Raw genomic sequence first — 13378 nt, forward strand, 5'->3', positions numbered from 1 at the left:
TAATAAATAAATAAAATGAAGCAAAATAAAATAAATGCATTATATTGTGCATTATATAAATGCATTATATTTATACATATAGAATTATATATATATATATATATATATGCATTTATTTTATTTTGCTTCATTTATTTGTTATTTCTATTGCAATATATATTGATATTGCAATATATATTGATGTATGTATATATATATATATATATATATACATATATATATATGTGTGTGTATATATTTTTTTCATTTTTTATGTTGCTTCATTTTATTTATTATTTCTTTTGCAATATATATTGATATTGTTATATATATATATATATATATATATATATATATATATATATATATATATATATATATATATATATATATATATATTTACACTTTGGTATTCATAAATATAATGCATTTATTTTATTTTGCTTCATTTTATTTATCATTAATTATTTCTATTGCGATATATATTGATATTGTTTTGTCGGCCGACCCTTGATAGACTACAAATGCAACATACAGTAAATGTCAGGGCTGTGAATGTTGTGGCCACCTAACAATTTGATCTCATTTCAAATCCAGTACAGAGTGTAAAGCAAAATAGCTACAGGATTATTGAATCTATTAAAAGGCTACCAATTTACCCTTCAAACCAAGAAATGAGTAAGAAAATATTCTTCGGGGCGATGGACATTACCATGAAAACTTACTCACCAGTTGAAATGCAGTCTAGGAACCTGAAGAACCTTCAAGGTGCAGTCTGTCCCGTCATACCGTCAGATACATTGGGAAATCAAGGAAGTTGTGACTGTTATCATTTTCCAGCACAAGACGGTGATAGTGGTGTGGATATCAACGTCTAGTCACCTCAAAGCCTGGTATCAGTTTGGAAGGAAAGCTGATCACTTCACGTCAAGTAATGACAGCTTGACGGTTGATGGCGAGGAGCAGTTTTTCCCGCCCAACCACAAACGGGTACTGACCCACCTAGAACGTCGAGGTGTCATCATCATCATTCCAGCCCAATCTTACCTAGGTCTGAATTTCTGGAGCCGAGTTCAAATCAAAAAGAGTTTTGTGGCGAGCCATCAGAACAAAGTCTGCCGCCGTGTCTTTGATCTTACCAAGAAGAAGGCTTGTAAAACTCCACTGTGTATGATGGGAAGCAACATGAAGGTGTTCGGTTTCTTTGATGTATTGTAATCCACAGAAAGATTTTGTCTTGACCCGAGAACTACAAAGCGGAGAGGAAGCAGGGCCTGACTCCCCTCAAGGCGACCTCTTCTTTGAACTCTTTTACGACCTTTTCTTTGAACCGACCTTTTCTTTGAACTGTTTTGTAACCAAAGGCGACGGCTGTTTACGACCCCCCACCCTTAGAAACAGCTGTTGCCATGTAATTAGGGAAAGTCCAAATAAAAGAGGAGGCGTACAGTGTTTCCCACAGGACAGGCATCTATTTGTGGTGGTGTGGTCGGGGGGCGGCGGCGGCAGCGGCGATGACCAAGAAGAACGCGGAGTTGGAATATAATTACAACATTTTATGTACATATTTATATACAGATTTGAACAATTAGTGATTCACTGAAATATATTTATTAATTGTGGTTCTTACAAAAAATACATCTTATAAAATATAAAAGCTAAAATGTCTCTTAAAGCTCTGCCCCTTTAATTAGTGAATACTAAATAATTTAACTTTAGCCTACTACTACAACCATATTATTTACCAGCAACATAAAGTGAAACAGAGGCAGAGGTGTCCTGCCACAGTCAGTCAACCTCCTCCTCCTCCTCCTGCTGCTGAACAGGTCACACCTGTGGTCCGGACTGTAGGCCTACCTCCTCTCCAAGTCGAGCCCTTTTCGGCCGTTGAAAATATTTTTCTATACTCATCTGTGTGAAGGAGTGAACATCCAACATTAGAATTTATTACTAACGAGCAGAAGCGCTCTATGTACAGTGCCGTCTAACCTTAAGCGGCAGCAGCTCAACACATGCAGGGTTCAACGTTAAGCTTTTTTTCTACTTGCCCGACTTCTCAAATCTACTTGCCCCAATATTTTTACTTGTCCTGCCTAGGTTTTTTTCTGGCTGTGTAGTGATCGTGGCTTATATCTTACTAAAATTCTTCCCGTTGACTATTTACAACACTACACAGTATTTATTATTATTATTATTATTATTATCTATAATTACATTTAAATGGCATTGCATACATGTAAAATTAAATGCTATTTCACATTATTTGACCAGTAGCAGTTACACCCATCTTAACAGGTCAGCCACCTGTTTTAAGCCCGATCACAGTTGAAATCTTGAAATAAAGGGCTTTTAATGGCCAAAACATTAACCTGGACAACATTTTAACAGCTGGTTGGATCAGATGTTATTCTTTTCATTGCATTCACATGCTGCAGTGGACAGTGGACAATTTAGCTTCAGTCCATGTGTGTTTATTGACAACATGGTTATAACCTGGACACGTTAGCTCGTCGGTAGGGTAACATGTGACTTTTACTACGTTCGTCTGCCCCGGCCCACGAGTCAAACAGCGGCGGTGTTAATGAAGCAGCAGATTAACGTTAAATATATGACGAGCCGCGAGCGATGCAGCTATAACATATCTACCTATAACCTATATTACCCTCGTATTTTGATCCCGTTTCGTCCGTCCGTCCGTCGCTCTTCTTCTTCTTCTTCTGGCCCACCAGGTGAATTAAGTGCTATTGGCGGAGTTACCGCCACCTACTGCACCGGAGTTGTAACTACAAGCAACATTCACAGACAGTCCCATTGCTTTTATGAGCGGTCGAGCGAGTCAAAAGCCGAAAAATCAATTTGTGGCGGACGTAATTCTTTCGTGGCGGGCCGCCACAAATAAATGAATGTGTGGGAAACACTGGCGTACAATCTTTCGTCAGAGCGTGGTGAGACTGCAGTCCAGACGTCTCTCCTCAATTGAGCCAAATTTAATTCTGTCTCTGTTTAATTCCTTGCTTCTAGTCTTGTTTAATAGATGTCATCAGTGTTTGAACCTGAAAGTTCACTTTAGTGCAGAGGTGTCAAAGTGGTTTTCACTGAGGGCCACATGGCAGTTATGTTTGGCCCCAGAGGGCCGCTTCTAACAGTGAATACTATTATTACACCATTTTTTTATGCTTTGTATTAGTAGATTTAAAAACAAATTACAATGTAAAAACCTCAAAATGTAGTGTATATTACTGTAAATGGAAAAACCGTACTGCTGTTTTTATGGTTAAAAAAAGGCAGCTCAGTTGCCAGAATTTTACTGTAAAATGTACATTTTTTTTTTTTTTACTGTCAATTAAAAAAATGCAATTTTACAGTAAAATTTTGGCAACTGAGCTGCAATGTAAAAGTAGCAATAGATTTCATGGTCAAATTGTGAAATTTACTGTGTTGTTTTTTACAGCATTTTTCTCTAAATGAAAAAAACAGTACTTTTTTTTTACTGTAATAAACTGTGATGTCGTTTTGGCATTTACAGTAATACAGCCAAAAATCTACACTCGTTGATTTGCGGTACAAAAAAAACAAACAAACTGGCAGCTCAGTTGCCAGAATTTTACTGTAAAATGTACATTTGTTTTTTTTTTACTGTCAATGAAAAAAAAATGCTGGCCCTGTGATGAGGTGGCGACTTGTCCAGGGTGTACGCCGCCTTCCGCCCTAATGCAGCTGAGATAGGCTCCAGCACCCCCCGCTACCCCAACAGGGACAAGCGGTAGAAAATGGATGGATGGATGAAAAAAAATGCAATTTTACAGTAAAATGCCAGTTTTTTGGGGGGGTTTTTCTGAAGTTTTTTTCCGGTGTATTACTGTAAATGCCAAACGGCACCATTTATTACAGGAAAAAAAAAAGTACTGTTTTTTTCATTTAGAGAAAAATGCTGTAAAAAGCACAGTAAATTTCACAATTTGACCATTAAATCTATTGCTACTTTTACATTGCACAATTTCATGCTTTGAAATCATTATTATTATTAGTATTTATTTATATTTAAAAAATATGTTTGATCATACATTTTTGCATAATTAGACAATATTTAACTTAGAGTACATATGTTTTTTTTCTGCCAAAATAGAAAGAAAGAATACATTTAGTAGGAAAAGTTACAGTACTTTGTATTATTTCCAGGGCCAAAATGAAGTGGCGGGCCACATCTGGCCCCCGGGCCTGGAGTTTGACACGTGTCCTTTAGTGTCTTTCAAATCTTAGTTTTTGAGAAGCAGTGTCCTCTACAGTGGACATTTTATATTAGTTAGGAAAATGCAGTTTCCCCATTTGAACTTTTTCAAATATAAAGCAGATGCGCTTCAACCAAATCTCTTTTGGACGAGTGTGGCGGTTCAAATTTTGCCAGTTTTTTTTTTTTTTTGTCAACATAACTCAAAACAGTTATGGACTGATTTTGATTTAAAAAAAAAAAAATCCTCTTATCTACTACAAAGTGAAACACGCATCACTTCCGGCTTCCTCTTTTTCTCCCACATTGCCATTCCGAGAATTACGAGAGATGCGGATAAAGAAAAAGAGCCAGAAAAAAACTACACTTGCCAAGTTTTAGCTCGACTCTGTTAAACGTCACGCCATCATTGTGTCGATTTTGAAACCGCAATATCTACAATACCGTTACTGTCAGGTTCAAACACTGATGACATCTATTAAACAAGACAAGAAGCAAGGAATTAAACAGAGACAGAATTCAATTTAGCTCAATTGAGGAGAAAAGCGTAGACACTGTACGTCGTCTCACACTCTGACGAGAGATTGTACGCCTCCTCTTTTATTTGGACTTTCCCTGATTACATGGCAACAGCTGTTTCTAAGGGAGGGGGGTCGTAAACAGCCATCGCCTTTGGCTACAAAACAGTTCAAAGAAAAGGTCGTAAAACAGTTCAAAGAAAAGGTGCCTGGAGGGATGTCAGGCCCTGCCTCCTCTCCGCTTTGTAGATCTTGGGTAAAGACAAAACATACATCAAAGAATCCGACACCCTCATGTCGCTCCCCATCCTACACAGTGGAGTTTTACAAGCCTTTTGCTTGGTAGGATCAAAGACAGCTTTTGTCCTCTCGCAGGGCGAGCTTAACTCAATGTAACACAAAGTTTTGTGATAACTTCGATACAATTATTCTGACAGTTACATCCCTATAAATGATAAATCGCGGGAATTGAGTCCTGCATGCGTAAAGACTCACATCCCTTAGAAAACAATATTTAGATTTTTGACAGACACAAGAAAAACTATCGAGTTGCATTCACTGTTCAAATACAGCAATAAACCAAATATATTAAAGGATTGCTCGGATTTAAAGTCATGGGAAATATTCTAACTTCTAGAGTGGAAAACAAGTCACCTTATATTGAGGCTATTAGCATATATAACGGATTTATTATGACACCAAAATACTTCTAAAATGTGTGAATAAATATATATGATCAAAATAGCATCAGTTCCTGAGAGGAGGAAGCCAGTCACGTGAGCCACAGACCCCTTCCCCATCAACAACAATTGTAATCAAGCAGAATTTGTGAGAGCCAACGATTACATACCTGCCAACTTTTGAAATCAGAAAAACCTAGTAGCCAGGGTCCAGGGGCCGCAGGCCCCGGTAGGTCCAGGACAAAGTCCTGGTGGGGGGTTCAGGCTTCGCCCCCCCCACGCAAAATGATTGATTGCATTCAGACAGGTTAAAATGTTGCTAAAACCATCACTTTTCTATCAGTCACAGTGACTTTTCAAAACAAAAATATTACAGCAAAAATCATATGGGTTGATTGACATGTTTATTCTGTAAGCTAACTTCAATAGTTTGAAATTATTTTGACAGTTAATGCCAGTTATCCTGTCAACCTTTCACAAGACTTCAATTTGTTCATTGAAAATATAAACACTTTTTACAGTAAACAAATGGTAAAACAGTACTAAACAATTCCATAAAAAAAAAAATTGGTGTCATTATTAACTTTCTGTCCAAGCTTGTATAATCTACTGCCTTGTTCAATTGTAAAAAATATTCTGTGCCTAAAATTCACATTTCTATCACAATTATCATACTGTAAACATGGTAAGCTAACTTCATTAAAATTAATAGTCCTGTCAATAGCATGGAATTACAATTCAAATGTAGTTTTTTTGTAAGCCTTTCAAAAGAATCCAAAATATGAAAAATGAATGAAAATTAATTGAAGCCATCAGACACTTGAAAAGTGGCACATCACATCTCTAATGTAATCATTTGAACTTTTCAACAGAAATAGCACTGCAAAAATATTAAGGACATACTTCTGTATTTTGGTAGTTATGCTGTCAACATTTAACAAGATTTCTTCAACTTGGACTTGAAAGCATAAATAGTATAAACACTCTTAACAGTATGTCGTGCTGTGAAATACAGCCGACAGGATTGCGCACCAAACACGAAGCAAGGCCAAAGCGCATGCGGTGCAGGAGAACAAAGGACTTCTTTCATTTAAGGTTTGTGATAAACAATCAAACTCATTCGTTAAAAGGACTCTATAGTAATATAAAGCGAATTTTTCTGGACATTATCATGCAAGAAAAGTTTATTTTTGGGACTGCGATCACCGCGTAATGATTTTTAAAGGTTGCATTACAAACATTTAACTGTCCCATGTGATCAGCCAGTGCGATTGGAAGTCCATGCTCAATTATTGCCTCCGTAAATAAAACTTCGGCATTTATCACATCCAAAGAATCTGTTTGGGCGACGAAAAACGTTGAAAGTTTTCCACTTGTATCGCTAGCAACGGCATTAGACTTGTGTTTTTTTGTCCCAACGTGGTCTTTTACATCGCTAATTCCTCCGTGTCCGATCGAAAAATCTTGTCTGCACAAGGTGCAATTCGCGTAGTTTTCACCCTTTTTGGAACGGATAATTATTCCCGGATAGGCTTTTGAATATTCTTTACGGAATGACTGCAGTTTTCTTTTCGGTTTAAGACTCGTTTGCGATTTTTCTCCGGCTGATTCCATGATCGTTCGCTCGTTTGGAAACAATGGCAACTGGTGCCTCGTGCTTGGCAGCGGTGCTATAAATAGCCTCGCACATTTAAAAAAAAATTTTTTTTTTAATTAATGAAAAACCGTATTTTTTATCACTGCAACCGTAACCCGTGGAATAGGTTGATGAAAACCGTACTAATTACGGGAAAACCGGAGTAGTTGGCAGGTATGCGATTACTTTTGGGGAAAATTATGCTCCAGGACCTTATATTTTTGAGCCCGAACACAAAGAGGACGCGCAATAAGTTTTAGAAATCGAGTGATGGATGCAGCTTCAATGTGACACTGTAGCATTAGCAGCGTCGCTAGGTGCTAAACATACAAAACTAACCATGGCGAAGCAAAATAAAACACTTACTGTAATATTTCCATTCTCGCTGGGATGCCGACCGACGGGACGCTCGCATAATTCCGTTTGGATAAAGATTCAATCACAATCCTCACAAAGGGTTCAAAAAAAAGTTGTCTTTTTTGGCCACTTTAGGGACGAGGAAGTGGACCAGCCTGCCGATCCATGGCCACATTTGTCTAACTACCAGCTGGCAGATGCGTGAACTATAATCCAGAATTTACTTTTAGCGAGTTTGAGACGAAGCAGAAGCAGTGGGCGGCTCAGTTTGTCAACAATAGCATTAGCTCACTGCTATCAATAAAATAGCCCGTCTGCGTCAGCGCTTATAATAACAATTGTCAGAATAACTGTATCTAAGTTATCACAAAACTTTGTGTTTCAATGAGTTGCAGACAAAAGCTGTCTTTGATCTTACCAATCAAAAGGCTTGTAAAACTCCACTGTGTAGGATGGGAAGCGACATGACAATGTGGGTTTCTTTGATGTATTGTAATGTAAGGAAGATTTTGGCTTGACCCGAGATCTACAAAGCGGAGAGGAAGCAGGACCTGACCCCCACCTTTTCTTTGAACTGTTTTGTGACCAAAGGCGACGGCTGTTTACGACCCCCCTCCCTTTAGAAACAGCTGTTGCCATGTAATTCCCGCGATTTATCATTTATAGGAATGTAACTGTCAGAATAATTGTATCTAAGTTATCACAAAACTTTGTGTTACATTGACTTAAGCTCGCCCTGCGAGAGGACAAAAGCTGTCTTTGATCCTACCAAGCAAAAGGCTTGTAAAACTCCACTGTGTAGGATGGGAAGCGACATGACAGTGTGGGTTTCTTTGATGTATTGTAATGTAAGGAAGATTTTGGCTTAACCCGAGATCTACAAAGCGGAGAGGAAGCAGGACCTGACCCCCATCTTTTCTTTGAACTGTTTTGTAACCAAAGGCGACGGCTGTTTACGACCCCCCTCCCTTTAGAAACAGCTGTTGCCATGTAATTCCCGCGATTTATCATTTATAAGGATGTAACTGTCAGAATAATTGTATCTAAGTTATCACAAAACTTTGTGTTACATTGACTTAAGCTCGCCCTGCGAGAGGACAAAAGCTGTCTTTGATCCTACCAAGCAAAAGGCTTGTAAAACTCCACTGTGTAGGATGGGAAGCGACATGACAGTGTGGGTTTCTTTGATGTATTGTAATGTAAGGAAGATTTTGGCTTGACCCGAGATCTACAAAGCGGAGAGGAAGCAGGACCCGACCCCCACCTTTTCTTTGAACTGTTTTGTAACCAAAGGCGACGGCTGTTTACGACCCCCCTCCCTTTAGAAACAGCTGTTGCCATGTAATTCCCCTTGATTTATCATTTATAGGGATGTAACTGTCAGAATAATTGTATCTAAGTTATCACAAAACTTTGTGTTACATTGACTTAAGCTCGCCCTGCGAGAGGACAAAAGCTGTCTTTGATCCTACCAAGCAAAAGGCTTGTAAAACTCCACTGTGTAGGATGGGAAGCGACATGACAGTGTGGGTTTCTTTGATGTATTGTAATGTAAGGAAGATTTTGACTTGACCCGAGATCTACAAAGCGGAGAGGAAGCAGGACCCGACCCCCACCTTTTCTTTGAACTGTTTTGTAACCAAAGGCGACGGCTGTTTACGACCCCCCTCCCTTTAGAAACAGCTGTTGCCATGTAATTGCCCGCGATTTATCATTTATAGGGATGTAACTGTCAGAATAATTGTATCTAAGTTATCACAAAACTTTGTGTTACATTGAGTTAAGCTCGCCCTGCGAGAGGACAAAAGCTGTCTTTGATCCTACCAAGCAAAAGGCTTGTAAAACTCCACTGTGTAGGATGGGAAGCGACATGACAGTGTGGGTTTCTTTGATGTATTGTAATGTAAGGAAGATTTTGACTTGACCCGAGATCTACAAAGCGGAGAGGAAGCAGGACCCGACCCCCACCTTTTCTTTGAACTGTTTTGTAACCAAAGGCGACGGCTGTTTACGACCCCCCTCCCTTTAGAAACAGCTGTTGCCATGTAATTCCCGCGATTTATCATTTATAGGGATGTAACTGTCAGAATAATTGTATCTAAGTTATCACAAAACTTTGTGTTACATTGAGTTAAGCTCGCCCTGCGAGAGGACAAAAGCTGTCTTTGATCCTACCAAGCAAAAGGCTTGTAAAACTCCACTGTGTAGGATGGGAAGCGACATGACAGTGTGGGTTCTTTGAACTGTTTTGTAACCAAAGGTGACGGCTGTTTACGACCCCCCTCCCTTTAGAAACAGCTGTTGCCATGTAATTCCCGCGATTTATCATTTATAGGGATGTAACTGTCAGAATAATTGTATTTAAGTTATCACAAAACTTTGTGTTACATTGAGTTAAGCTCGCCCTGCGAGAGGACAAAAGCTGTCTTTGATCCTACCAAGCAAAAGGCTTGTAAAACTCCACTGTGTAGGATGGGGAGCGACATGACAGTGTGGGTTTCTTTGATGTATTGTAATGTAAGGAAGATTTTGGCTTGACCCGAGATCTACAAAGCGGAGAGGAAGCAGGACCTGACCCCCACCTTTTCTTTGAACTGTTTTGTAACCAAAGGCGACGGCTGTTTACGACCCCCCTCCCTTTAGAAACAGCTGTTGCCATGTAATTCCCGCGATTTATCATTTATAGGGATGTAACTGTCAGAATAATTGTATCTAAGTTATCACAAAACTTTGTGTTACATTGACTTAAGCTCGCCCTGCGAGAGGATAAAAGCTGTCTTTGATCCTACCAAGCAAAAGGCTTGTAAAACTCCACTGTGTAGGATGGGAAGCGACATGACAGTGTGGGTTTCTTTGATGTATTGTAATGTAAGGAAGATTTTGGCTTGACCCGAGATCTACAAAGCGGAGAGGAAGCAGGACCCGACCCCCACCTTTTCTTTGAACTGTTTTGTAACCAAAGGCGACGGCTGTTTATGACCCCCCTCCCTTTAGAAACAGCTGTTGCCATGTAATTCCCGCAATTTATCATTTATAGGGATGTAACTGTCAGAATAATTGTATCTAAGTTATCACAAAACTTTGTGTTATATTGACTTAAGCTCGCCCTGCGAGAGGACAAAAGCTGTCTTTGATCCTACCAAGCAAAAGGCTTGTAAAACTCCACTGTGTAGGATGGGAAGCGACATGACAGTGTGGGTTTCTTTGATGTATTGTAATGTGAGGAAGATTTTGGCTTGACCCGAGATCTACAAAGCGGAGAGGAAGCAGGACCCGACCCCCACCTTTTCTTTGAACTGTTTTGTAACCAAAGGCGACGGCTGTTTACGACCCCCCCTCCCTTTAGAAACAGCTGTTGCCATGTAATTCCCGCGATTTATCATTTATAGGGATGTAACTGTCAGAATAATTGTATTTAAGTTATCACAAAACTTTGTGTTAGATTGAGTTAAGCTCGCCCTGCGAGAGGACAAAAGCTGTCTTTGATCCTACCAAGCAAAAGGCTTGTAAAACTCCACTGTGTAGGATGGGGAGCGACATGACAGTGTGGGTTTCTTTGATGTATTGTAATGTAAGGAAGATTTTGGCTTGACCCGAGATCTACAAAGCGGAGAGGAAGCAGGACCCGACCCCCACCTTTTCTTTGAACTGTTTTGTAACCAAAGGCGACGGCTGTTTACGACCCCCCTCCCTTTAGAAACAGCTGTTGCCGTGTAATTCCCGCAATTTATCATTTATAGGGATGTAACTGTCAGAATAATTGTATCTAAGTTATCACAAAACGTTGTGTTACATTGACTTAAGCTCGCCCTGCGAGAGGACAAAAGCTGTCTTTGATCCTACCAAGCAAAAGGCTTGTAAAACTCCACTGTGTAGGATGGGAAGCGACATGACAGTGTGGGTTTCTTTGATGTATTGTAATGTAAGGAAGATTTTGGCTTGACCCGAGATCTACAAAGCGGAGAGGAAGCAGGACCCGACCCCCACCTTATCTTTGAACTGTTTTGTAACCAAAGGCGACGGCTGTTTACGACCCCCCTCCCTTTAGAAACAGCTGTTGCCATGTAATTCCCGCGATTTATCATTTATAGGGATGTAACTGTCAGAATAATTGTATCTAAGTTATCACAAAACTTTGTGTTACATTGACTTAAGCTCGCCCTGCGAGAGGACAAAAGCTGTCTTTGATCTTACCAAGCAAAAGGCTTGTAAAACTCCACTGTGTAGGATGGGAAGCGACATGACAGTGTGGGTTTCTTTGATGTATTGTAATGTAAGGAAGATTTTGGCTTGACCCGAGATCTACAAAGTGGAGAGGAAGCAGGACCCGACCCCCACCTTTTCTTTGAACTGTTTTGTGACCAAAGGCGACGGCTGTTTACGACCCCCCTCCCTTTAGAAACAGCTGTTGCCATGTAATTCCCGCAATTTATCATTTATAGGGATGTAACTGTCAGAATAATTGTATCTAAGTTATCACAAAACTTTGTGTTACATTGACTTAAGCTCGCCCTGCGAGAGGACAAAAGCTGTCTTTGATCCTACCAAGCAAAAGGCTTGTAAAACTCCACTGTGTAGGATGGGAAGCGACATGACAGTGCGGGTTTCTTTGATGTATTGTAATGTAAGGAAGATTTTGGCTTGACCCGAGGTCTACAAAGCGGAGAGGAAGCAGGACCCGACCCCCACCTTTTCTTTGAACTGTTTTGTGACCAAAGGCGACGGCTGTTTACGACCCCCCTCCCTTTAGAAACAGCTGTTGCCATGTAATTCCCGCGATTTATCATTTATAGGGATGTAACTGTCAGAATAATTGTATCTAAGTTATCACAAAACTTTGTGTTACATTGACTTAAGCTCGCCCTGCGAGAGGACAAAAGCTGTCTTTGATCCTACCAATCAAAAGGCTTGTAAAACTCCACTGTGTAGAATGGGAAGCGACATGACAGTGTGGGTTTCTTTGATGTATTGTAATGTAAGGAAGATATTGGCTTGACCCGAGATCTACAAAGCGGAGAGGAAGCAGGACCCGACCCCCACCTTTTCTTTGAACTGTTTTGTTACCAAAGGCGACGGCTGTTTACGACCCCCCTCCCTTTAGAAACAGCTGTTGCCATGTAATTCCCGCGATTTATCATTTATAGGGATGTAACTGTCAGAATAATTGTATCTAAGTTATCACAAAACTTTGTGTTACATTGACTTAAGCTCGCCCTGCGAGAGGACAAAAGCTGTCTTTGATCCTACCAAGCAAAAGGCTTGTAAAACTCCACTGTGTAGGATGGGAAGCGACATGACAGTGTGGGTTTCTTTGATGTATTGTAATGTAAGGAAGATTTTGGCTTGACCCGAGATCTACAAAGCGGAGAGGAAGCAGGACCCGACCCCCACCGTTTCTTTGAACTGTTTTGTAACCAAAGGCGACGGCTGTTTACGACCCCCCTCCCTTTAGAAACAGCTGTTGCCGTGTAATTCCCGCGATTTATCATTTATAGGGATGTAACTGTCAGAATAATTGTATCTAAGTTATCACAAAACTTTGTGTTACATTGACTTAAGCTCGCCCTGCGAGAGGACAAAAGCTGTCTTTGATCCTACCAAGCAAAAGGCTTGTAAAACTCCACTGTGTAGGATGGGGAGCGACACGAGGGTGTCGGATTCTTTGATGTATTGTAATCCACAGGAAGATTTTGTCTTTACCCAAGATCTACAAAGCGGAGAGGAGGCAGGGCCTGACCTCCCTCCAGGCACATTTTCTTTGAACTGTTTTACGACCTTTTCTTTGAACTGTTTTGTAACCAAAGGCGACGGCTGTTTACGACCCCCCTCCCTTAGAAACAGCTGTTGCCATGTAATCAGGGAAAGTCCAAATAAAAGAGGAGGCGTACAATCTTTCGTCAGAGCGTGGTGGGACGACACTGTACAAGGGTACAGGTCTACGCGTTTCTCCTCATTGAGCCAAATTGAATATTCTCTGTTT

The sequence above is a fragment of the Nerophis lumbriciformis genome, linkage group LG20 (genome assembly GCF_033978685.3).
Source record: "Nerophis lumbriciformis linkage group LG20, RoL_Nlum_v2.1, whole genome shotgun sequence".
NCBI lineage: Eukaryota > Metazoa > Chordata > Actinopteri > Syngnathiformes > Syngnathidae > Nerophis > Nerophis lumbriciformis.